This window comes from Protopterus annectens, chromosome 7.part0 (assembly GCF_019279795.1).
Source record: "Protopterus annectens isolate FY-2018-M chromosome 7.part0, PAN1.0, whole genome shotgun sequence".
Lineage (NCBI taxonomy): Eukaryota > Metazoa > Chordata > Ceratodontiformes > Protopteridae > Protopterus > Protopterus annectens.
Window position 1 is genome coordinate 1,635,246,702 of NC_056739.1, and position 26,539 is coordinate 1,635,273,240.

Consider the following 26,539-nt stretch of genomic DNA (forward strand, 5'->3'; position numbering starts at 1 on the left):
CATTGATTTTTCTGAATATGAGTTACATGCATGTATGTAACTTGCACTGTGCAGCATTCTACCTTCACCAAGGATGATGCCACAGTACAAACAAAAGATGATTGACTTCAATAACTGGTTTAGCTATTTGTCAGCACAGGAGGACATGATTAACAAACCACATTGCTTTGCAAAGGGCTGTCTGCACCTGTCTCCATTGAGATCCAAGGATTCAAATTTTGCTTATGACATAAATAAGACATGCTGGTGAGACAGATATATGTTTCAGAGGAACCCCATGTGAAGAGGATTCTCATCAGCATGAAGCAGAGTCAATTCCTCATTTAAGTGTAACATTGACCAATGGATGGGAAATCAGATAGTCACCCCATGTCTGGCCCCCATGTCTCTGATAGACATAGGTAGAAAGTAATGTTCAAACTAACATACCCTCTCCTGCACGTAACCTCTGGAAATTTCCTAAGTAACATCCCTCCTCTTAATAAATGCCCATGATGCATAAGGTAGGGTTGCACGGCTAAGGTTATAAAGGCCCTGGTGGTCATTAGTATAGTATATTCCTATGAACCTATGAACATGCAATACCTTTCAAATCAGACTACTCCTGACCACTTACCAAAAGATTGTGTACTAGTTATAGTGTATTGCTAAACACTAAACTTTATCTCTTTCTGTCCTTGGATGAAATCTATATTTCACTAATGTAAACAGAGCGAAGCTTATAAATTACATTTCTGTTTTTTTTTTTTTTTTTTTACCATTTCTGAAATAGAAAGGATGTTGAAATGAACTAAAGGAAGTAAAAAAAAACAAAAAAAAACTTTTTTTCTTTAGTCTGTACTTAGTGTTACATATAGGTATCACAAGTCAGGGCATACCTTTGCTTATCTTACTTTGCCTGTTCAATCAGAATTAAAATTTTCACTTAATTGGATTCAGTATTGAAAAATGTTGTTTGAAAGTCCTTTATAACTAATGATTAAAACATTGCCCATGACATTTAATTGTGAGTTTAATGTATGTAATGATGTGGCTGGTGTACAGCAGAAAGGACAGCATCTAATTTGTGCGTGTTGTTGAAAAGTGTCGAAAAGCTGAACAAATGTTGCAATTGTTTCCATTTTTCATTTGAACACAGGAGGGCACCATATCCATGACATATCAGAAATGCTAGTATCCAAGCACAGAAAAGTGAACCTGAATATTATTTATTTTTAAATGGTGGAATTAGATTCTATATCATTTTGGTGAACTTTAGTGATTAGAAATAATGATGGCCATTTGTCAGTATTTTGAGTTGTTGTTGAATATGGAAAATATGAATCGCTTTTCAAAATTCTTAACAAGGGTTTGAACAGAGGAACTGACAGAAAAGGAAAAGCAAACAAACCACATTCAGAAATATGTTGGCAATGTAAGTAGTAATGTTTATGCAATAGCCTCAATAACTGAACCTGTTTTGCAGTCAATGTAAAGAATTGTATTGTATAAACCAAAACAGCATCACATTTGCATGTGTGTATTATATATATATATATAATATATATATATATATATATATGTGTGTGTGTGTGTGTGTGTGTATATATATATATATATATATATATATATATATATATATATATATATGTGTGTGTGTGTGTGTGTGTGTATATATATATATATATATATATATATATATATATATATATATATATATATATATATATATATATATATATACACACTTACATATACAAACACACACACACACATACACACACACACACACACACACACACACACACACACACACACACACACACACACACACACACACACACACACACATATACTAACAATGCTAAGATTTGTTTTCACTTCCAGTTCACAGACTGTGTTTAAAAATTTTCCCATTTGAAATTCTAACAGAAATATACTGTAACCTTATAGATTTCAGCTTCTTTCACTATTGCCTAGGCTGACTGTGCTGACTACCTACTAATTTTTGAGATTACTGACTGTCATGCCCTCCATAATCTTCTGTAAAAGATTTCGGGAATGTTAAAAAAACTAAACTTAAAAATATAAAATGGCAAGAAAGAACATGGCTAATACAGATATAAATTACTCCTGTTTTTTATTATATGCCATCCAAATTAAATACAGGAATAAACACCAAATGAAAAGTATATAGAAGAGCATTCTGTAATGAGACAAACAACTGTGTTCCTATAGTGTTTAAAATATTGTAACAATATAAATGTTTTTATTTTTAGTGCACACCATTGCATTTGATACCAGACTCTGAAATTAATTCTTTCCAACTATACTGTTTGAACTAATCATCTTCCTATATTCCTGTCTTGATACTCAGCCTTCTGAGGATTTACATGAAAATGTGTGTGTGTGTGTGTGTGTGTGTGTGTGTGTGTGTGTGTGTGTGTGTGTGTGTGTGTGTGTGTGTGTATAGACATACAGACAGATCAATAGTGAAAAGAAATAGCATGGACACAATTTATATTTGTGCACTATAGATATAATGAAACAGTGAAACAATATTTTATAATGATAATTGTTCTGAAACAGTTTCAGCTTAACATTTAACATTATCTTGTAAGAATTGAGTAACAAGCTTGTGAGTCACATTTTTGATCATAATAACTTGTTACATACCATCTCAAATTAACATCCAGTAAAATATTAAAGAAGTAAGGATAACCACTATATATATATAAGACATTGTAGTTAGGTATTACTGTGCATAAATCTATCTCAGACAATGAATAGCAAGGTAATATAACCATAAACTCTAGCCAGAGTTATACCAGTAGGTTATTAGATCAACTTCTGTAAGACTGGGATGTGGCAGTAAATAAAGGTCTGTAAACATTGAGTGACTATACTACTTAATGCACATCTAGGATGTATACTAAAGTATTGAAACAGACTGTCTAGGGGAGAAGGGATAGCCAGGATAAGGACTAAGTAACCACACAGCTTACTTAAATTACTCTCAGAGTGAAGTATTCACGTTCCATCAGTAGTGTCTGAGATACACTAATTAGCTTTTTTATTAATAAATCTTAGTTGGTACTAGCTGCTATTCATATTTAGTAAAATTAGGGAACATGGGGTTAAAAAGCTAGATTTCAAATTAGTAATTAGTGGTTTAGGTCTGTGCCTACCACTGATGTTATAGCTTGCATTTCATGGATGTCATCAATATTTTATTTTTGTTTATGCTTTTGTTGATTGAGTTAGTCCCACTAAGCCCATGCCTGCTTTGCAAAGAGAATTAAGGTAGTATTCATACTGCCTAATAGAAATTTAGCAAAGGCACCAGGAAAATTGCCCTAGTCTCTCAGTAGATGGTGTTGGTAGAGCAGTGGTTACAGTTAGTGCAGCAGGTGAACAGGAGGTTGCATCAGGTTGTCAGGAGGTGACTGTGACTAATTTGTATTCTGTAGGTGTGAGTATGGAATAGTTAGCAGGGAAGGGTGCACTGAATGCAGATGATTCCTTAGATGAAGCTCTATGGTATACGATTGTAGATACAACTACTGACAATGCCTCAGAGGCTGGCATTCTTACCATGGATCTTGATCTAAGCAATCTGTTGGGAGTTTCCACACTCTTACAAGAGGAAATCAAAGGTTTGGAAGAGGAAACACATCATATTTTAGCTCTAATTAGCAATTCCTAGCCACAGGAAGTCATATCACCTAATGTTTCAGGTCAGAGTTATTTTGCTGGTGTAGAGAGAAACATGATAGGGAAATGTGTGATATAGTATAGGAGGCTTAGTTTTTATGTAAATTCTTATTAAGATTCAGCTATCTTCAGGGAGGGGGTGCATGGATCATCATAACATTTGGAATAAAACAACTACAATTGGAGTGAAAAATTCTTCAGGTGAGAACTGTTGTTCACTGTAATAAAGAAACACTTTATGATAAAGCTGGCATGTTTAACATGACTGTACTTTGTGTTATATGATTTATATCTAAATAGAAAATGTAAGGTGCTAATCTGGCCATAAATACATATTTAACTGAAGAAAATACCTGCACAAAACTATTAAAACATTGCAAAGCTGTGCACAGTCTGGTGAAAATAAAGGCCAGATTAGGGACTGGGGTTGGGAAGGTAACCTGAAGAAAATGAAAATTTGAAACCCAATGGTACCAATGTTTTGTACAGAATACTAGAGGTGTGGTAGGGCAACTAAATTATTGTTTTCTTTGTGCTAAAATTGACATCATAAGCAAACTTTTCCTGACTTAGCATGTGAAATGCATTACTAAATAGGTCATAATAAATAGAGGTGTGATGAAATATGAACTAGTTGTAGGTGAAATATCAGTTTTGGTTGAGTTACCTAAAAATAATCCACACAACCATAATGATGAATAAAAACATTGCTAAAGTTCTAGAGCTGGATCCAAGTCATGTGGAGTTTTTTTGTTCAGGGTGACACTAGTCAGTCAAGGGCATTGGCTAACTAGATTTAAATTGATCCAAATGTAAGGGAAATAGGTAAAGAAATTAACCAATCAAAAGAAAGAGAACATTTAAAGATAGAGGGAGGCACAATACATAATTTTTTCTACTGCTAACTGTTGGATTTCTAGCGTTCTTAGACAGGGAATTAAAAAGTGAGCTAAGCAATTAGAGTGTGCGGATTATCTGTTCTAGGACATTAGTAATATAACTGAAAATGAACAATATTGGTTACATACTTTTTAGGGGAAAGCATTGTAGTAATTTGAACCAAACTAATGACCTGAGTACTCACTTTTACTTTACTGCAAAATGCATGTATTTTAAACATGAGTGTAGCTGAACTAGGAATATTTTTTTGAACTAGAAAGAATTTTAGTAGTGAACATAGGAAGTCATGGTAATATATGGATGCTAATTAATTTAAATGTCTATACAACTTCAGACAGAAGATACTGTGAGATAACATTTAAATATGGTTATGTGCAGAATACACTGTTCAACATTTTAATTCTGTTTTTAGACAGGTAAAGAAAATAAAAGGAAAACAGAAGCTGCAGATATTAGATTTTGCAAAGTCTTAAAAACCAAAACAGACTATACTCTGGGGGGGGAGGGGCAAAGGGGCCTATTTACGTGAGGAAGAATTTATACAGTAGAATTTTTATGAATAGTGAGTTATTTAGAAATAAGTGGAAAATGTGTTCTTTGGCCATTTTTAGCAGTAGCATGGAGAATAAGAAGACATTTGGGCACAATGGTCATGGATTATTTATGCTGAGAGAAGTTTTAAATGAGAAATATGATGTATCAGTTTAACCAGGGCTTAGAAATTGGATAGAATGGAGATAGTACCTCAAAAAGAAGTTACTTATAGAAAACAAATGACAGGTAAATAAAAGGAAAAGAAAGCATTTAGATGAATATGTCAAGTTAATGCATGCTTATAATCAGGTCACATTTAAAGAGATAAACAATAGTGGTTTCTCAGGAGTGAAAGAGGTGGTATAAGAAAAGGACAAGCTTATGATTAAATTAAAGTACTGAAAACTGAGTAAGATACATAAATTGATGCTGACTGAGGTTGATTATGTAATATGGATAAGGATCCTGAATAGTATGCAACACAAATTAGTTGCAGCATTATTTTCATTAAAATAGTTTGAGAGAATAAGAATACTGATTGCATAAATGATAAGTGCAACAAAAAGTGTCAAGAACTGGAACAAACTTCTACTTTATTACAGCTGAAATTAACATTAAAATTGCCAGTGCAACACAACGCCAGGTAAAGTCTGGAATTCGTTATTTTTGTAACAAAATTTAGGAAAATGGCAAAGCAAGAAATTATTTATAGTATTTAATGACTTTGGTCTCTTCAGGTGTACCCAGTTCTCTGCATGATAACTGCTATCTATGGCTCTATTCTAAATCTGATGCAGAAAGGCAAGGATAAAATGTTTGGATAATCAGAAACCAATTTAGTTGCTGTATTGTGATTTCAGAATTTTCTCATACAAGATATCAAACACGATGCAAGCTCAAACAGATACATTTTTACTTGGTAAGATACAAGGCATTACTAATGGTCAAGGAGGGTAAGATATAACACATTACTAATGGTCTAGGAGTATTAGGTATATTGCAGTATGGTAAAGCAATATATGGGGAACCTTCAGCTATACGGTGCACTGGGATTACTATAGAAGCTGGATATCATTAAGGTATATGATTTCATATCCTATTGTTCATTATTGCAGAATTTAGGGAAGTTAGACTTTAGCAATAAAATAGTATCATGGATAATAGAAGTAATTGTACATTTGTGTATTTGGACCCTAGTAAATGGTTATGTTTGCACACTAATATTAATGAAACTGTGGGTTTGCAAGTGATATCCTCTAAATACACTATTATTATTTGAATTGAGAATGTATTCTGTTACATATAATTTAAAACATAAAGTGAAATGGGTATTACTATTGAACATTTGTAGTAATTTTAACTTATGTGGATGTTACGCTTTCATATAGTACAAAAACATAGTTCAGAAAATTTAAACAAATCATTGCAATGGTACAAGATGCAGTAATAAAGTTGGGGTTGAGAATCAGTATAGGTAAACTCAAGGAGATTGATGTGATGGAATTTCAGAAGGAATGCCTTTTCATTCCAATAAAATTTGCTATTTAGAAAGTGGTTTTAGACATGAAACATTAGTTCAAAGTCAGTGGAAATAATACAGCAATATATGTGAAGCATAATGTTTGTGAATTTTAACTTGTTAATGCAGTTTGATTACTTTGATATAAATGTAAATGTGCTTATGTCACAAGTGATAATTCAATAAAAACATTGACATTTGTGCTCTAACAGAGACCTGGTTTAAAGCAGCAGAAAGCACTCCTGCACTACCAGGCTATAACTCATGCCACACCTTTTGGCCCCAGAACATGGACTGAAGCTCCAAAGGCAGTGGTGTTTCCATATTCATAAAGGATGCACACACCTCCAGACTGGTAGCCCAGCATAATGCATCAGAGATACTTGAGGTGCAGCTAACATTGGGTAAGACAGCAATTCAAGTTGTTGCCTACTATAGATTCCCAACCATGTCCCAAGACTCACACTCCACATTCCTAAGCACCCTGGAGAATATTAGGGTCCAACCTAACACACTGATACTGGGCAACTTCAACTACCCCTACATTAACTGGGAAAACTACTCATGTACCAATACACTTGCCCAACCATTCCTGGAATTCATTAATTCCAATTCCCTGAACCAGCTCATTCTTACCCCCACTAGAGGTAGCAATATCCTTGACCTGGTCATTATTAACATGGGCGACCATTACATTATACCAATTGTCAACTCATCCCTGGTTAGATCCAACCACAAACTAATCACCTTTGAAATACACATCTCATCCACCCCCCCTGCAAAGGTAACCACCATGAAAAACTTCTCCAAAGTTAACTTCGGGGTCTTAAAAACAGAGGTGGCTAACTTCACAGCAACCATGCAAATGGAGAAAAGTTGCATGACTGCCGAATCATACACCAATGCACTGTATAAACATGTGTACAAATGCATGGATCTCAACATACCCAATAGAACCAAGTGACTCTCCTCCAAAAAAGGAAGCCAGTCTGGTGGACCTCTGCCATAAACAAACTCTACAACAGAAGGAAGAAACTGATGCAGAATAAGATGCAGTCCCAAGACTGGAAAAACTCCCTTATCAGCCTCAACAAAAATTGAAATCCCTCATCAAATCCTCTAAAGCTAGCTATGAAAACAACATTGCAGCAGATAAGTAAAAACAACCACAAGGCCTTCTATAGTTATGTAAAGAACCTCCACGGCAATACCCAGATTTGTTCTGACCTACTGCACAATGGTACCTTCTATACTGAGCCAGCAGATATTGCCAATATACTGGCCGACAGATTCAGTGCCAACTCTTCCCCTCTCCCCCCCTAAAGGACCAATCACAATACCAGTAGATTGCCAGGCACCCAGTATTACTGCTGCACAGGTTAAAACAGTACTGTCCAAGGCCAAGAATACAGCTTCTATGGGACCTGACAATATCCCTGGCTGTGTTCTACATGAACTACAGAGTGAACTCACACCTCACTTGTGTGCCCTGTTCAACCACAGCCTCACCTCAGGCTTTGTCCTTACCAAATGCCGCACTGCTGCAGTCATCCCTCTCTACAAAGGAGGAGCGATTACAGACCCTGGGAACTATTGTCCCATTAGCCTGACGAGCCTGATATGCAAAGCTATGGAACACATCATCATGGACCTAGTAAACAAGGACCTCATTACCACAATCAACAGAACATGCTGGAGGGACAGGTTCATAACCCGAGACTGCCCATGCTATGGAACAGACCCCTATACATGTCAAACAGAGCACCTTACTGACCCTCTTCAACAGAAATCTTGATGAGTGGATGGGAAATAGAAAATTCACCCCAGGGATCACTCCAGTGCCTCTACTTGACAGAGGCACTGAGAACTAAGGTTGGGTGGCACGATGCCAGGTAATCCTATAGGCTAGGCTTATAAATGCTCCAGGGCCATTAGCCTAGTATACACCTATGAACCTACGGGGTCTACATCACATTATCGGATGATGAAAACAGTGAACGCTCTTCCATCAATTTGAAAATGTCAAAAGGAGAAAAAAGCAAAGTCACAGAGAAAAATGTTGGTGGGCCATCTTCAGGACTTTGCTATTTCCTCCATTATGGTGCAATCTCAGAGTTGGTATATTTAAGTGGGGGGTGGGGGGCACAGCCCCTACATTTGGTGGTGTGGGGGGCAAAGCCCCTTACTTCATTTTGTGTTTAATTTATTTTTTTTTTGCGGTGCAGCAAATTTTTTCCCTGGGAAAAAAATTGCTGTTCTGTGTGTTCGCTTTTTTGTTATTTTGATATTATTGGTTCGATGAAAGAGCATTTGCTCTTTTCATCATGTGGTAATATGACATAAATGCAACCTATGAACCCATAAGCTGTTAACAAAAAAAATGTTTAGGCGAAGATGCTAACTAGATTACAAAAATAGAACGTGTTCCCTTTATAAAATAAAAAAGGACATATTAAAAGTGATTTTTTTCAATTAGGTACATATATATTAGGGGTGAGGATACTTCACAGAAGTATAGAAACAATTATGATGGAGCTATTTTTTCTGGATTTTCAGATAACTAGTTAACCCCCATAAAAAGAAGAATGTTACACCAGAATGAAAAAAAAAACAGTGGCTTAAGAATGTTCAATGCAGTTCTGCATTACTATTATGCTATTTTTTTAAATGAATTTGTGCAAGTTAATATCTTTTTTTCAGCAATACTTAGGAGACTGTTATGGACAGTTACTAGCAGATGGTAAAAGGGAGATTTAAAAATGTTAAGAAATGATGCACACATTTGAAATTTGTTTAAAAGTCAGAAGATAAGAATAAACATTTTGCTTGGCATAACCAGACATATTAGAGTGGACCAAACAAGAGAGAGAGTCAGAAAGGGCAGCTGACAGTAGTAGCCTTTACATGGATTATTACCCTTACTGGCTGTCATTTTGGACTCAGAGAGACCCCACCTCAGTGGACTGTCTGTCTACTCAGCTAAGTTATATGTGATGAGGCATTCTGGGAGAGTTATTTATGCAAAATAGCCATGCACTCTCCCCCACAAAATGCCTGCAGTAAGGCATTTAAATGACTCAGAAAATAACTCATCTGTGTAAGTTAGCTAAGCCAGCCAGGTTATTAATTCAGTCAAAAGTTCATATACATCCCTTGCTATCAATAGGTGAGATCATGTTAGAGATAGGAGTCATGGACTTTACAGACGGATAGTGGTTCAGCCTGTGTATATGTGTTCTTGTGCATATGTGTTTGGCTGCAGGTCTGAGTGTATACAGAAAGGTGACTGATCTCAGCTTAGTTAGTGTGTGTATATACCTGTGTGTGTGTGTGTGTGTGTGTGTGTGTGTGTGGTGTGTGTGTGTGTGTGTGTGTGTGTGTGTGTGTGTGTGTGTGTGTGTGTGTGTGTCTGTGTGTGAGTCTGTGTGTGTGAATGCGTGACCGAGTGGGTATATGTGTGGGAGGGGGGAGGCTGACACACCTTTTAAACTGCCCTAAACTATCAAGTAAATCCTACAATATTGGCAGGGAAATGTTACATGCTAGGGAAATTCTCACAGTTTTCTAAACACACATAAAATTAATAGAACAACAGTTTTGTGGCAGGATATATGTATGGGTGAGAGAGAACATTAGACATTTGGGATATTGTTTATATATTAACCTACAGATATTTCAAAAAGATAAATGAATAACAATTTTCTAGCACAAAAGCCATGCGATGGGGAAGGGGAAACAGCTGATAGCAGGGATATTCTTTATATATTATCAAACAGTCATTTAAAAAGGTAATAAAATAACAGTTTTATAGTATTAAAAATGTTTTTAATATAAAATAATGGTGAATCATATATTTTAAATCAGAAGTTAAATGTCTACTTGTCTTACAGAAATATGGACTAGAAGAATTCAGAAGCAAAAGCATTTCAGAAAAAAATATTTAGACAAAATGTCAGGGAAAAAGAGAAATACATACATTTTTGTACAAATGTTGTAGAAGAAGTTTCTAGAAAACAGCCCCAAAAGAATGGGGAAAGACATCCTTAATGGGGAGATTCTCCATTAGCTGAAACCCCTATTAACTTAAAACTTAATGGAAATTTCAGTTATTCATCAATAAATTGGTTGACCTACACTGCCAATGGATGACATGCCCAGTGTTTCCTTGACTTTATAAATACTAACTCTTTTTTTACAAATAGTTAATAATCTCTTAATGTTGTGCGAGAAGTTTCTAGAAAACAATTTCAAAAGAATGGGAAAGAGAACATTAGCAATGATTCTCCATCAGCTAAAATTCTCATTAATCCCAGCACGTTTGTACTGGGGGACTTCAACTATCCATCAATAAACTGGTTGACCTACACTGCCAATGGATAGCATACTCAACATTTACTTGACTATACATAGTAAATCTGTTTTACAAATAGTTAACCATCCCCAATATCCTTCAGTTAGTCATCACAAATATGGCCAATTCTTGCAAGTCTCTGTATGTATCATCCTGCCCTGTTAAATTATACCACAAATTAGTGACCTTTTTCTTTAGAACAGGAAGTACTTCCCCTGTAAATACCTCTGTATTAAGGGACATCTCAAAATTAAACCTTCTTTAGTCACTTGATGATCTAAATAAATTACAGTATAATCCTCCTCTAAAGTGTCCCATTGCTAAATCTGCTTCATATACCTCTGACTTCTACTCCCCAATTAAATAGATCTATTGATAAGGCAGTTCCTATCTTCATCAAATTTAATGAGAGATTAAAAACAAACCCCCCATGGTGGGATACCATTATGAATAAATGTAAATATCAAGAGAACAAAAATTAAAACAAGTCTCTACTACAAGAGCACACTTAAGCAAATTAGTTAAGAGCTTAAGGGAACCATCAGAAAGCTCAAAGATGAGTATGAATTAAAAAAGCCACTGAAACCAAAAATAACTACAAATCTTTCTTTAACAATGCCAGGAAGTTAGGAACTAACACTTAACAATGTTCAAAGCTAGTCAATAATAATAATACTGCACTACCTGATGCAAACACCTCATATCCTAGCTGAGAAAATTAGTACAAATTTTACTCTGGCAACAGTTATAGCAATTCCACAGATTCAACAATCCCAACTGTACCCTTTCATTTCTATAGAACAAGTTCTTTCAGCCCTCTCAAAAGCTAAGACCATGTTACATTTTGACTGGATAATATGACAGGTTGCTTATCAGTACTAGATTTGGCTGGTTTGAACCACTACTTAACATCGTTAATCTATACCTGTGCACTGGTTACATTCTTGAAGCCTGGAAAACAGCCATAGTCATGTATTTACACAAGGGTGGCCAAACTGTGGATCCTGGAAACTATAGACCCTTTAGAGTTGCTAGCCTGATATCTCAAACCATGGAGTGTATTAATCACAGACTTAATTGATCTAGATATTGAAAATCTCTTAACCCTCTGATCAATTCAGCATCATCAAAAGAAGGTCTTGTCTCTTTAACCTCATACATTTTTTTGGCAAAGTAACTCAATCAGTGTATAGTAGGAAAACATCCTGTATAGTGGTTACGCAATACACAAAGCATGTCTGGATCTGCCTTTGACACTATTCCCCATGCAGGCATTGTCGACAGGCTTGTAAATCTTAACAGAAATCCTTATGTTGTTTGGTGGAAACCTCACTGATTGTTGGAGGAAAACTATGTGATTAGAGTCATGGGTGCCACTTCTGAATGCAAAAGAAACCTAGCAATGGTATACCACAAGGCTCAGTGTTGTGCCATCTTCTATCTTATTTTCAGACCTTCAGGTCTGCACTCCACGCCTATGATTATCGAAGTTTGGAGATTACTGTAAAATGGGTGTTGTTATTCAGTGTTTCCACTGACTTTAAACTACTCTAACATGGGTTAAACCATGTTAAGAATTGTTGAAAAACAATGGTCTCAAATTAAAAGTGAAAAAATGTAGCATAATTCATTTTGATAAAATATTTTTACATGTGATATAAGTGACACACCCCACTAATCAGATAGTTTCATAAGGGATCTTGGAACTCTTGTTGATAATTCCTTATTGTTTGACCTTTAAGTCCCCTCAGTAGTTCAGAAAGCCTTCTCTCTGGCTCATCTACATTCCAAAGGCATTACCACTAGATCCAAAGAAGTTTAATTCCTTGTTACTTATATCTCATCAGACCACTTTATTGAATATAATGCATCTCTGGTATGTAATTGGCTAAATGTATCACACAACTAGAGGGAACTTAGAGATAAATAACTAAAAAGATCAGTGGCCCTAATAATCTTAGTTATCAGGACAGAATGGCATCCCTTTCTCTGTACTCAGGCTCCTATAAACTCCTCTGTATAGATCTATTTCTATTTTTTTGAGCCATGAAAGATCCAACCCTCTTTGGATGATTTCTCAGAAGTACAGGCAAGCAAGGAAGGGCTGTGGCTGACTAAGTTTGTGGACGACTGCAAACTGGGTGCTATAATAGAGTCTCTGGCTGACATGGAGATCCTCCAGAAGGGCTTAAATGTGACTGATGCATGGTGTCAAAGCCATGGTCTCAAGCTAAATGCAAAAATATGCGTAGTAATCCCCTTTGGAAAAAACGGAGTACCCGCAAACTACAACATAGGAGGTAATCCCCTGAAATATGAAGAAGAAATAAGGAATCTAGGGACCCAAGTAGATAGTCAGCTTTCCTTTGATAACCATGTTGCCAAAGTGGTTAGAAAATCCTTCTATGTGACCCATCTGATCACGAAAGGGTTCACATCAAGATCTAAGGATATAATGGTGCCTCTCTACTCTTCCCTCATCAGACCCATTATTGAGTACAATGCACCAGTTGGAATGTACCTGGCTAGACATCTCCAGCAGCTGGAGAGACCACAGAGGTACCTAACCAAGAGGATTACTGGCCTCAAACAGTTGCCCTCTGTAGCATGATTGAAAAAGCTAAGACTGTTCTCTGTTGCATACCACTTTCTTAGAGGCGATCTCTGTCTAACGTACAGAGCCATGTCCAACCCAGAATTGTTGAACATGCTCCATCTTAGCAAAACCAAATCTACTTGAGATACACGCTCTAGGGATATAAACCTCAACACAACAATGAATAGAACATGCTGGAGGGATAGATTCCCTTCGCAGAGACTTCCCTTACTATGGAACAGGGTCCCGATCTACATAAGACAGAGCCCCTCACTATCACTCTTCAAGAGGAACCTTGATGAGTGGATGGGTAACAGAAAGTTCATACCGGGGATCACACCAACAGCACTACTAGATAGGGGCCAAGGGTACTAGCTGCTAGTACAAGGGTCTAGGGAACTACTAAAGGGGCGGTGAATACCGCACAACGTGGCTGGGCTAATATATGCCTTTGGGTAGATAGCCCAGTACCAACCTATGAACCTATGAACCTATGATCTATCCCTTTACAGATCCAATTGCACCTTAAATACCTGGTTAAATGAGCTAAACCTTAATTAGCAAATAAATAAGACACATTGGTGTGATAGATTCATTTCCTGATGTACCCCTCAATTCTGGCACAAACTTTCACTACATGTCAAGTAGAGTAGCAACTTTGACACCTTAAAATTATATCTAGATACTTGGATGGACAACCTCAAATTCACCCCAGGTCTATCTTGCTTTGCCATCCATGAGGCTGGAAGGAATTTTTGAATAGGGGTTTTTGGATCTACTTGTAATGGTTAGCAGATTGATTGCCTAGTACTTATCTGTAAGCGTACAAATCCACTGGTCAGATATGAAGACCACATTTATCACACATGAGCCAAATCAAGTTAAAAGATGAAAAACACATTATAGTAGGTAGTTACTAAATTTGCAGTCCAGGGGAACCTTTGAGAAAACTAGCCCAAATTTCCAGTTGCCCCTAAGCAACTAGATTAAGTGACCTGCATCGGGTCATACATAGGCAAATAAGGTCTAATAGGATCAAATCATATACTGCTAGAACTACAGCTTGAAGCCTTAACCCTGTAGGCCAACTTCCAATGTTGACTATAACCACATTTTTGAGGGTTTAGATTTTTTTGGTTTTTTTGAAACTTTAAGTACAGCTCAGAAAATACAGAAGTATAAACATATTTTGAGGGGCATTAAATAAATTATTATAAGGGAAATTAAAGTAAGGAAATATGCACAACAGTATAAAGATATACAAATGCATACTTTAAGATCTTACAATTGGGAATATTGTGAATGAATTAATGAAAATGAAGACAGGCATTTCACAATAAATATATATTATATGGACCATTGTAAATTATTGCAACAATCTTGCATTACTCATACAAGCCAAAATTAATGCAAAAATAGGAAATAAGAACACATTAAGGCAAAATAAGTATTGTTTGCAATTTCAGATTCTGATAAACATTTGTGTAAAAATGTCAGTCTAGTTCATTTTTTTCAGTAAGTCTAATGGGAGCCACACCATCCACCTGAACTGCTACAAGCATTATGAGACTGTAGCTCTGTTAAATGTTTCATATAAAGGACAATACTTCAGGAGTGCAGCATTTCTATCATGCTATATTGCAGTATCAGCAGTGGAACATAAATCTACCAGAAGTCCACTGCCACTATAAAATTCACAGTCTTCTCGTTTTCTTAGTATCAAAGGTGAGTATGATTATGATATCTGAAGACCCACTGATACTCTCAGGATAGTCCAACTCTCATACCTCCATAACAAGTCTAAGTACATGTTTTATATTTTATTCATTCATTACTTTCTCTCTTTCTCTTTGTCAGTCTCTCTCTGTCTATCTCTAGCTATTGCTAGCTATCACATTTTAAAACATTTTCATGGTCTTTAATTTCACATGATTACACACAACTATGATTGCAGACTTCTTCTAACTATACATGTTAAACATTTAAGTCACTGTTGCAGTAGCCTAATTTATTTTGGTACTACCTCATGATATCAGACAGCTTTCAAAGCTCTAAGGACCCTTCCACAAACTGTTTTATGAGGGGGGTTCACAAAAAGACAGAGTGCTGTTTTCTTCACAGCTTTTTTTCTGATGAAAAGCGTTCCTTCAGTGGGACCTATGGAACTGAAAGTTGGCTATCAATCCTTCAAAAGTGGGTAGATAGTTTCCACATTGTAAAAAACTTCCACTATAATAATTTTTCAGAAAAAGATTTGTTTTTCTTCTGACTAAAATGTGTTTTCAAGGAAACTGTATGCTTTTGGAAAATGTCAAAGGGAGTTTGAGTATAAATGCTTAACATTCCATGTAAATCTTTTATTTTCACAGAATTTTACTACAGGTTTGTGTATTTGGGGCAGGGCATTGTGCTTTTGGGTGGCTTTCAATGGTTTTACTTACCTCAGTACCACTTATTTTTCGCCTTCCCCTTTACTGACTCTTCTGGGCTCTTCTATCTATCTTTGAGGTCTCATTCTCAGCCAACCCATGGAGTAGCTGCCAGTCTTGTGGTTTTACCTTCACCTGTCTGCAGAAGGAAGAAAGTTGTAATGGAGTTATAGGGTGGCCAGCTATTTTTACTGCCTCAGCCACTGGTAGATGATTCAGCTGTGGCTGCTCTTGGTTCCTAGGATCATTCATTTTTACCCAGTGCTTTGGTATTACACCTACAGTCAGTAATGACCAGGTGATAGCCCCATACTCTATTACTGTAGGGTTACCCTTGGTGGGCAATATTGAACCATTCTGCATAGTCTTAGGGGAAGGGCAGGCGAGTGATCTTCACTCAGATGGCATGGGGAACCTGAACCTGGGATGACTATGGCTTCTATTTGTCAATAATTTCCCTGGGAGTTTCCCCAGGAAAGTTGAACATCGTGAGAAAATATTACCTTTTCCTGTCTCCAATTCCATGGATAGGAAAGATTAGCTTGGATGTGCTAAGGAGCCCATTACTCCCTTTTCATTGCTTAATTACTTCAGGCTAGAAAAGAAAAAAAGTTTCAGCTCTTTTCAACTTGCATTTTCAGTCAAAAGAGCAGGAATTCCAGTTGGATGGTTGTGGTTCAGGAATTTCTTCTCAATCTGAATATTCTCTCTTTGAGGAAAATATGGCTTCGGGTTTCCCACTTGAAGATTTATAATTTTTCTGAGATTTTATCTATGAGGAGACACATTTTTCAGTGTGTGCTAAATGAAATTCCTATTGCACTCAAAAATATATTGTGATTTGATACAATTGAATATGCCTAAATCTGCCACTGTTCTTTCTGTTTTGCCTGCTTTAGAGAATGTTTATCTCATTGTTTCTAGTTTGCCTAATAGCCATCTTCTTGCCCCCTGGACGTCTGACTGGTTATACAGGATACCTCAGACTTGTAAGTTTAGTTTTCAAGCACTAAAGATGATATAACAATAATTTCTCTAGATAAACTGCTTCTACTAAACTGATGATTACTGTTGTTAACCCCATTCCCTCTAACTAGAATGGGAACACCTTTGACAAGTTTGGGAAGAAACCTTTCTGGCTATGCCCCTGCTGAATTACATTTAAAACGCATTTCTCTGTCCTGGATTCTTAGTGAACATAGAACAGTTGTGTAAGTAAACGTAACCATAACAGTAGATGTTCAAAAAGAATGCTGTTGCAGTAGCTGCCACTCTCTCAAGTCCCTAATCTTTCCTGTTTTTCCTTTTGTATTTCCAGGCTGTAGATGTATATAGCCATGTGTATATAGCTTAGTGTTCATATTGATTCCTGGAATTATCCTTTCAGGACTCTTGCATCTCCTTTTTTTTTTCTAGGCAAAAAAATCATTGTAGAAATCGCCATTCTAACTATCTTTATATGGTACTGGTCTTGAGCTCCTGACAGTTAGAATTTGAGAAAGACACCCTAAAGCTTTGAACACTTGCCAGTAGCAGGGGGTTGGACTCAAATATCTTAAGGCTAATGCAACAGTGATCCATTAGAACATTTGCTGTTATGGTAAGTTTGCCTACATACTGTACTATTTCATATGCATTTTTCCCTAATTTAAAATTGCTTTTGGCTGTAATAACCTAATTTGCTACTCCAATTTCACACTTCAATTTGCATTTGTTGATATTTGAATTTACTTCTTGCAATACAGTTCAATGCTACTCACATGACTATCTCTTTTGCTTTCTAAGCACTCGATTTAACATTGCTCTCTGTACTGGTTTGCCATGTAGTGTCATGCAACACATATACAACAACATACAAAAATCAAAACTTGAACAATGCTATAACAAAGTTGTTAAATTCACAGCAAATACCCCTTTCAGATCTCATTACATAGCACTAAAAAGCACAAATTGATTATAACTACCCCATCAACTAACATATACAAACTTCTTACCACCTTTAACATTATGCAGCACTAAACATTCTACACAACTGTGTTCCCAGTCGGTCATTATGATCCAATGACCAAAACCCCCTGTCTGCAACAAACATATCAAATATGCTGGGCATTGTCTATACTCATATAATGTTGTTAAGGCCTGGAATTCCTTATCTCTATCCATCAAGTCAATACCCTCCCTCCCATCCTGCAAAACCATTCTGAAAGACTTCCTAGTGAAACGCTGGCTCTGTTCTTGCTCAACTATATCCCTAAATGTGAACAATTACCTATTCATACCTCACACGTCCTTACACTCTGTACTTCACTTACTTTGTTAATTCTAGTAATTTTTATCCCCTGGCTTTCTCTCTAAATATACCATACTGCCTTTCTATCACTTCATATTGCAATTCCTGCTTGTGTTATACTAACTTACCTTTAACTTTTCTAATTATTAAATCATTGTAATATGCATAACCTTTGTTTTCATATCAGGCCTAATTTGGCATACTTATTTAAACTGTCGATGTTCTTTTGTTTTATTTTTGAAGGTTGTAAAATTATTGTTCTTAAAATGTTTTGAATACTTTAGAGCTTTTTCCCCAGGACCTCTGCTGAAAATGGGTCCCTACCCAGTCGAAGTTTCCCAATGACTAAATAAATAAATAAATAAATAAAACAATATGTTATTTGTATCAAATATAGTGTTTCCCACTGTGACGCAATGATCCAACCACAAACTGTATGATTGTTAGTGCTTCTTTTTAATATAATGCATAATGAGTTCAGGTGATATCTTATCATTTGTTAACTACTATATATACTTTTCTCACTGTAACACTCTGATAAGTAAATAAAATAACTGCTTTAGCTTAGGAGTATATCCTAGGCATACCAATGGAGAAGAAAAGTGGATAAACCCAGAATAAATTTGTTGAGAAATGCATGAACATTTGTATGTTTTACTTTAAAAATATAAATGTATTTTACACCTACTCGTTATATCACACCAGCATAAAACAACATATAATAAATGAGGCTGCTTATTTCAATACACTACCTAACAATCACACTGTCATTTCATAGTTCATTTAGAAAATAATTATACAGTGGTATAAAAGGTAGAATTTCTCAGTTTACTACTACATGTAAACAATTCCATAAATATTATTTATTTTGTGTGCATTTATTGATTAATTTATTTGATATGAAACTGGTGTCGCAAGATGCATAAAGAGGCAAAGGGATCTGATACTCTAAATAAGAAAAAAAAAAAAATTATATATATATATATATATATATATATATATATATATATATCACATATAAATGCCACTTTGCACAGATACCTTGACAAAGTATAATGCATATTCATTATTGTTGCTCAATTAAAATATGTATCACAGGCTTCAGTGTAGGACTGAGATATTGTTTTATTCTTTGTCATTCTATACTTTTTTATTTTTTTTAATTGCTCATAAATGGTACTGCACATGTTATCTGCTTATTTAAGAAATGAAGTTGTTATTAACCCCATCAGATAAATTATTTTTGTATTCTAATTGATCGGTAGTGCATAGAATGCAGTAGTTATGTTCAGATAACCCTGTAAGAAACTAATTGTTTAAATGCTCCAATTGTTCAAGACTTGACCTTAACAAATGTTAAACACCCCGTGCTTAACCTGCTAAGGTCAGATCCCATGCTAGATAGTGAAATCTACCAGTACTAACCAGCAAAGACAGTGGAAGAGTGAAAACCAGATTTCTTACAGCCAGCCGACCATTCTCATAATGTGTCCCTCTCATAAACTTAGAAAGTAGCTAGAATAACATGTTTATTCAGCAGAAGTTTGTGAAGGAAATGAAGTCTGAAACTGAAATGAATGCCATTATTTAGTGATTTCAATCCTCTGTGATTTGTTTGAAAACAAATATTTTATGAAGAACAGACCAAACATATAAGGCAAACATCTGGACATCTGTAAAAATCTGGACATTTGAGTTGGATGGCAAGGCGAGTGTAAACATAATGGACTATGTTACACTATCTTCCTGGCAGTGCTTGCTAAGTGCTTTATAGCTTAGAAAGCTAGTAAAATACTTACCATTTATTTTTTCTGTAACTAGTAGTACGTGGAGCATAAAAAGATGCATGAACTGCAAAGAATTATGACTGGGTCTCTGATCAAAACCTTTCATTTTGTGTTCTCAACATGGATGCCAAGATTCACCTCTAGTGCTTCACTCGTGAGATGAATTCCTTGGCTTCCATATCTTGAACATATAATAAGCAAGTTATGTTCAGCGACCTGATCATAATCTTCTATATGGCTTACAGAAATGTTAATATTAGACATCATATTGTGAAGACAGTTTTTTTATCCTTTTGTAAGTAGATGGTTTCCTTATATAAATGTTTCAAACTTGATAATCACATTATGTCAAAAGATTGACAGTTAACAACTAACCAGTTTATTTACCGAAAATTATTAATCAAATTATACCGAAGAGCCTCTAATTCAGTGAACTTAAATCCTCATGCATTACCTGCTCGATAGGCCTAAATCTAATATGTGACATCAACAAAACCTGCTGGAGAGACAGGTTTGTCTCCCAGAGGCTGACCTGTCTCTGGAATAGACTTCTCATACATGTCAGAGTACCTCGCTGACCCTCTTCAGGCACAACCTTGATGAGTAGATGGGAAACCACAAATTTGTCCCAGGGGTTCAACCTTTGTCCCACATTGACAGGGGCAACAGGTGCTGACTAAGGTTTCCTTTTTGAGGATAATCTCCTGGCTAGGCCTGTAAGGGCCTTAGGGCCATTAGCCTAGTAACCTCCTATGATCCTATGATCCTGTATGTTGCTTAGATGGCATACTAAAAAGCAATTCTGTATTGCATTCCTTGCTTGAGCTATACTGTGCAATGTTAGCACAATGAAGGGCTTACTTTGTTAAAGATGTTAACTAACTTTATAATGATTCATCAGATAAGTAGGTTAATAGATTGAAAGGTTAAATGTAGTAATACTGCCACTGAGAGAAGCTGATTCAGTGTTGCTCTGCAAAGAATGAAAAACATGAATGTAAATGCTAAAGAGTTTTGAAGAGTGTGCCTTATTTATTCAACTCTGTGTTAATTAGCATACTTTTAATTCTCTTTGAATATCTATTAACTTCAACAATCTGTCTCCTTATATATTATTTTCTCATTTAAGCCTGGATCATGACTTCAAGTGTCACTGGATTAGTCCACCTACCCCAATAAAAGGAAACACATGAATGTGAATATAACCCTATGAACACATACTGATTAGGTACTGTATTCATAGTGCATAAAGTTGGCAAAAAATGCAACTTTATATAGATTTCCCAAATCATAAAGTAATAAGGGGGCACTAAACAATGACAGATAGGGAAGCTGGGCAAGGTGTGCAGAACTCTGATGTTAAGACATATAAAGATGAAGTTGAACAAGCTGAAATTAAACCATGATGCCTTAATGGGAGGAAGTTATTACTAGAGACAATCGAGCTTGTCAGCATAAGTTTGCTTTGCATGTACTGGGTTTGGAGAAATATTTTTCCATTAGAGAAATGCCAACACAAAAATAAAAGAAAGGACTGAGTTATGGGAATGAATAAAAAAGAAATAAAAAGTGAAATCAGGAAACTGAAGGTGGGAATATAATATAATATAATGAGAATTTGTTTAAATGGGAGAAGCAGATGAATGGCATGATACTGGTAATACAATTGAAAGGTTAGGTAAGGTATGTAAGTCGGACCTGGGTGATAATGAGCATGTGGTATAATGGGGTCATTTTGTGGGGTCTCTATGTTGTATCATAAGAGAATAGATAGTACTATTACAGATTGAGTTAAGGGAAGTGATTAAAATGTCATCTAAGGAGAGCAGTTGCACAAATTTAATGAAAAATTCTTGTGTATTTAAAGAAAAAGGTGGATATTGGGTTAAATAAGTAATGTAAGTTGTTGATTAAAATTAGAAAAGCAGGCTACAAGAAATTATGGCAGAAGAGATAAATGGTCAATTAAAAAGTAGTGTTAAAAGACAGAATACTGAAAGATTCTACACAGTCTATGGTACTTTTATGGAAGGTACAAAAGGAAAGTTACATGACTGTTTGATAGTTTTTGCCCAGAGTAAAACATTATATAACATTAAACATAATGTGTTTTGTGACACATGAGATTGTCGGGTATGTGTATATTATATGTGAGCTGACAAACATTTTTTTGTTAAGCATGAAGGTGTTAAATGTTTCTTTCAAGACATGACCTCTTCCGATTCCTTCAGTCCCTTTCTGCAACCTCTACTCCTTCCCCCATTCTATCACTTAGACTCATTGTCAGAAGTGATCATGATAACTGCCTATATTTACATTTTCTTATGATTGATCTTGTCAGTATTCTAAAGTTCTTTATATATGTGCATTTTTTAAATGTATCTGTTATAAGTAAGTGAACTGTGATGTCTACCTATCTCTTTACCTTTATTTACATTGTTTAAATTGTTCAAGATTGTATTATGTATTTGGAGCTTTTCTCCCTGGGCCACCACTGAAAATGGGCTCTTCAGCCCAGTGGACTTTCCTGGTAATCAAATGCCAATAAATAAGTAAATAAATACTGGAGTATAATATGTTATATAGCTCTGTCTGTCAAAAATATAGCAGCTAAATGAATGGCTTTCCATTATGAGAGGGTAGAGCAGCAGAGTAAGAAATATTTGCAGTTTCTATTTTCTAGTTATTGTATATTTAAATTGTTTTGTACAACTAAATCCCCCATTACAGAAGCAGGAGTTTGTTTATATTGACTCTGATAATAAATGGCCATGATGTCCTTTAATGTCCAAAGAGAAGGTATGGAATTTGGTTTGAGTAATCTCATCATCTTAAATATCAACTCTTAGTTGGTAAAGAAACTGTAGGGAGTCATCCTCAACTTTACCTGTAGCAGTTATGGTTTCATATGGTCTCAGCTTATGAAAAAGGCTCTAAATCTGCATGATGACGTAATCAAGGTAACCCCGTCTGTCCTTTTTTCCAGATCATGTAGAATTTCCATTTTGTAAGACTGATGGGAGTAACTTCTTATTTAATACAGGCATAAACACTGTTGTTGACAGAATACAATGAGAATGGGAGGAAGCCTGAACTTCATACAAAAAACACTCAATTTATATACACTTATGATTTTTTTTTAGGATTGTATATTAATATGAATTCTGACTCCTTCCTTATGCTGAGGTCAAAATTATTGTAACTGAAGAATAAACTTTGACATTTCTGTTAAAGGAACCAACATTTGCAGTCACTTTTTCTTTTAATGCGATCTGATTCCAACATAGGGGAGTTCATTTTATGCAGTTTAGCAATCATCTTGCAAGTCCCTATGTGTAAGTACTTCCTCCAATTAGCTAGAAGAGAATGTAAGATTTTTTTGCATTTCCAGTTGTTGTTTTTCTTTCGGCTTTTCCCGGTTAGGGTTCGCCACAGCGGAACTCCAGGTCGCTAATGATTGTCAGACGATTTTTACAGTGCGAGGTGCCAGCCCGATGCCCAACCTTCAACGAAAGCATGCACATCCACACATGTGTTTCGAACACCACTTGACTGCGGGGAGGACATGCAGACGCCACACAGAAGGTGGTCCAGCCGAGAATCGAACAGGAGAACCTCTTGCTGTGAGGCGACAACGGTACCACTGCACCACCGCAGCTCATCATTCTTTTGCATTTACATTGCTGCCCATTTATTTATTTTTAAGTATGCTTTTTACTGGCTTCTCTTTTCTTTTCTATATTATGTTGCTTGGAAATTTCCTGCTTTATACATTTTGCTCTCTTTTTAAAAGTACTTCCCCATTTTTTAATATTTTAAATGCCAAGTAGGTAGGTGAATCTCTAAAAATCCTTAAACCTGTGGATTTATTAAGGTTTAAGTATAGTTTACAATGTTTTGTGTTGTCGATAAGCCATAAACAAAAGTTTTATGATTGTGGAAGTTGCTTAGAAGTACTTGCCAGATTTGAAGGGAGAGTTACATTATGCCAGGAAGACAACTTGATAGTGATATTTCCAAAAAAGTCATCATTGCAAGAAATGAAGATGATAGTAATAACCACCACCAGCTGAAGTTTTGAAGTAAATGTCCCTGACTACTGGTTTCTGATCTGAGAGAAGAATTGAAAAGGATATATGCTAGTACCATTTATGCACAAATTACACACCAGTCAGTCTTAATTCTTATTTGTATTTAAAAGTAAATTGAACAAATGGATAGGAACTCACACTTTTACGACACTTTTATTGGAGTCTATGTTCCATTCTAGTTCATTGGCCTGAACACAAGTATTCCTTATTCTATGAATTTACAGAAAAATCTTCATGCCACATCTACCAATGCCTTTGCTGCTGCAAGATCACTATTAGCTTTCTCACCCAAGATAAATGCTGCAAAAATAAAAAAAAAAGTAGGAGCCATGCCAATCAGCATTACGCAAATTGGGTGGGAGGCTGGTATAATAGTTAAGGTGTTTACCTTACAGATACAAAGTAAAGGGTTTGATTCTTACATGGGGTAATTGGCTAGGCTTAAAATGGCCCACAAGGACAGTTAGCCTAGTACTGATCTATGATCAATTAATCTGCTATAATTTCCAGAATTAGTGATCCTCCCTGAAAAAATGTCAGTATTTATAGAATCTGCAGGAAAGGCAAATAAGCTCAATGCAGTTCTATAAAATTTTAAAGTCTTATATATCTTTGCCTACTCAAAGTACCCAGTGGTCTACACTGTGTTTGTTTCTCCTCCTTTTTCCATAGGTTGTTGCACTAGTACCCTTATATTAGGCTGTGTAGGCAGTCATAAGTATACCCAGGTATATGGAATGCTGCACTGGTCTACATTTTGGCTTAAACACACTCACACGCGCGCGTGCACACACACACACACACACACACACACACACACACGCACACACGCACACACGCACACACGCACACACACACACACACACACACACACACACACACACACACACATGCATGCACTGGAAATACACATTTTAGCAATTATAGGATCAATGTCCTGTAAAATTCCATATCAAATTTTGTCACTTTTAACTTGTCAAGCACACAGTACTGTTATATACTACAGTCATAACATGTGCAATATTGCCCTGAACAATATCTTCCTATCTACCTCTGTGTCAATAATCAGTGTGCGTTTGGTTTTTACACCCCTCATTGTGCAGGTACAATTACTAATGCAAACTGTGGTTCCACTGTGTGACATGTACACTTTGACTTTGTCTGTACTAAGCCCTGAGCTGACACACAAATCATTTGTTTCCAGTTTGGTAAAGGAGTGCTGAGAACCCTCTACATCCTCCAGAGTGCAGATATTAAAAACACAGTTTAGTAAACAACTTTGTTGAGACAAGAACTCTTAGAAGAATTCAAATAAAAGCAGTGGATATTATATTCCTGGCAATAACATTTAATAGGAAAGGAGAGCAATGTCTAAGGGCATTAGCCTTTTTAAGGATTGGCATGTTTGCTGTTTGCAGGTCAACTATTTCATTACCAGAATATGGGTCCAGGAGCACATAGTCAATGCATTATTCTTACAGGGAGCTAATTTATACTACACTATCTATTAGGGAGAGCAACTATACAAATATAATGCTTGAGATCTAATGTCCCACCTAAATTGTTAGAGTGAGAATAGGTCTGGCTGGTGGGTCTATGTGAAATATGATAGTTCATTTGTGTGAAGAGAAGACCCAGTCAATTGTATTAGATCTGTGTAGCTGAGAATAGATGTTTGATCAGTTCAAATTAATTAAAAAAAGAAAAGGACCTATGACTATTTATCTGACTACTATTGTAAGAGGTACAGTTGGCCCCTCCAGAAATTATATAATCTGCGTGATAATCCTCTACACTAATTTTGTTTCTATTATGTCTTATGGAAGCATATTCCGTTTGTCTGCTGCACTTTCTATTAACTATGAAGTACGTTGTTCTTACTGTTCTTTTTATCTATTTCTTTTGAATCCTTAACATCCACACATATGGACATCCAAGCAGGCTTTGAAAACATTTATCAGCTGTTTCATTTTTCTGTAACTCAGTAATAAAAGCTCCAGCTTCTGAAATATTTGTTGATAACTAAACCGAATCATATTGTTTAATTTACTGATGGCAAGTATCCTTGCGTATTCTAATTTATTTTTTGAGTTAGATATAGATCAGGCAGAACACCCAAATGTCAATATATATGTTACTTGTGTACAGTAAAAATTAACCTTATATTAGGCATTTCTGTATTTTTAGTACATAAACAAAGATACAATAACTGTTACTGTATACAGTTTCAATTATTGATTACAGTGTAACTTGTCATCCATAATTACACTCTACTCCATGTAGCTATTAACTCATACTATCTCCTCTATACCTATACTCCACTTAAATTTCATAGAATCTTAAATCAAA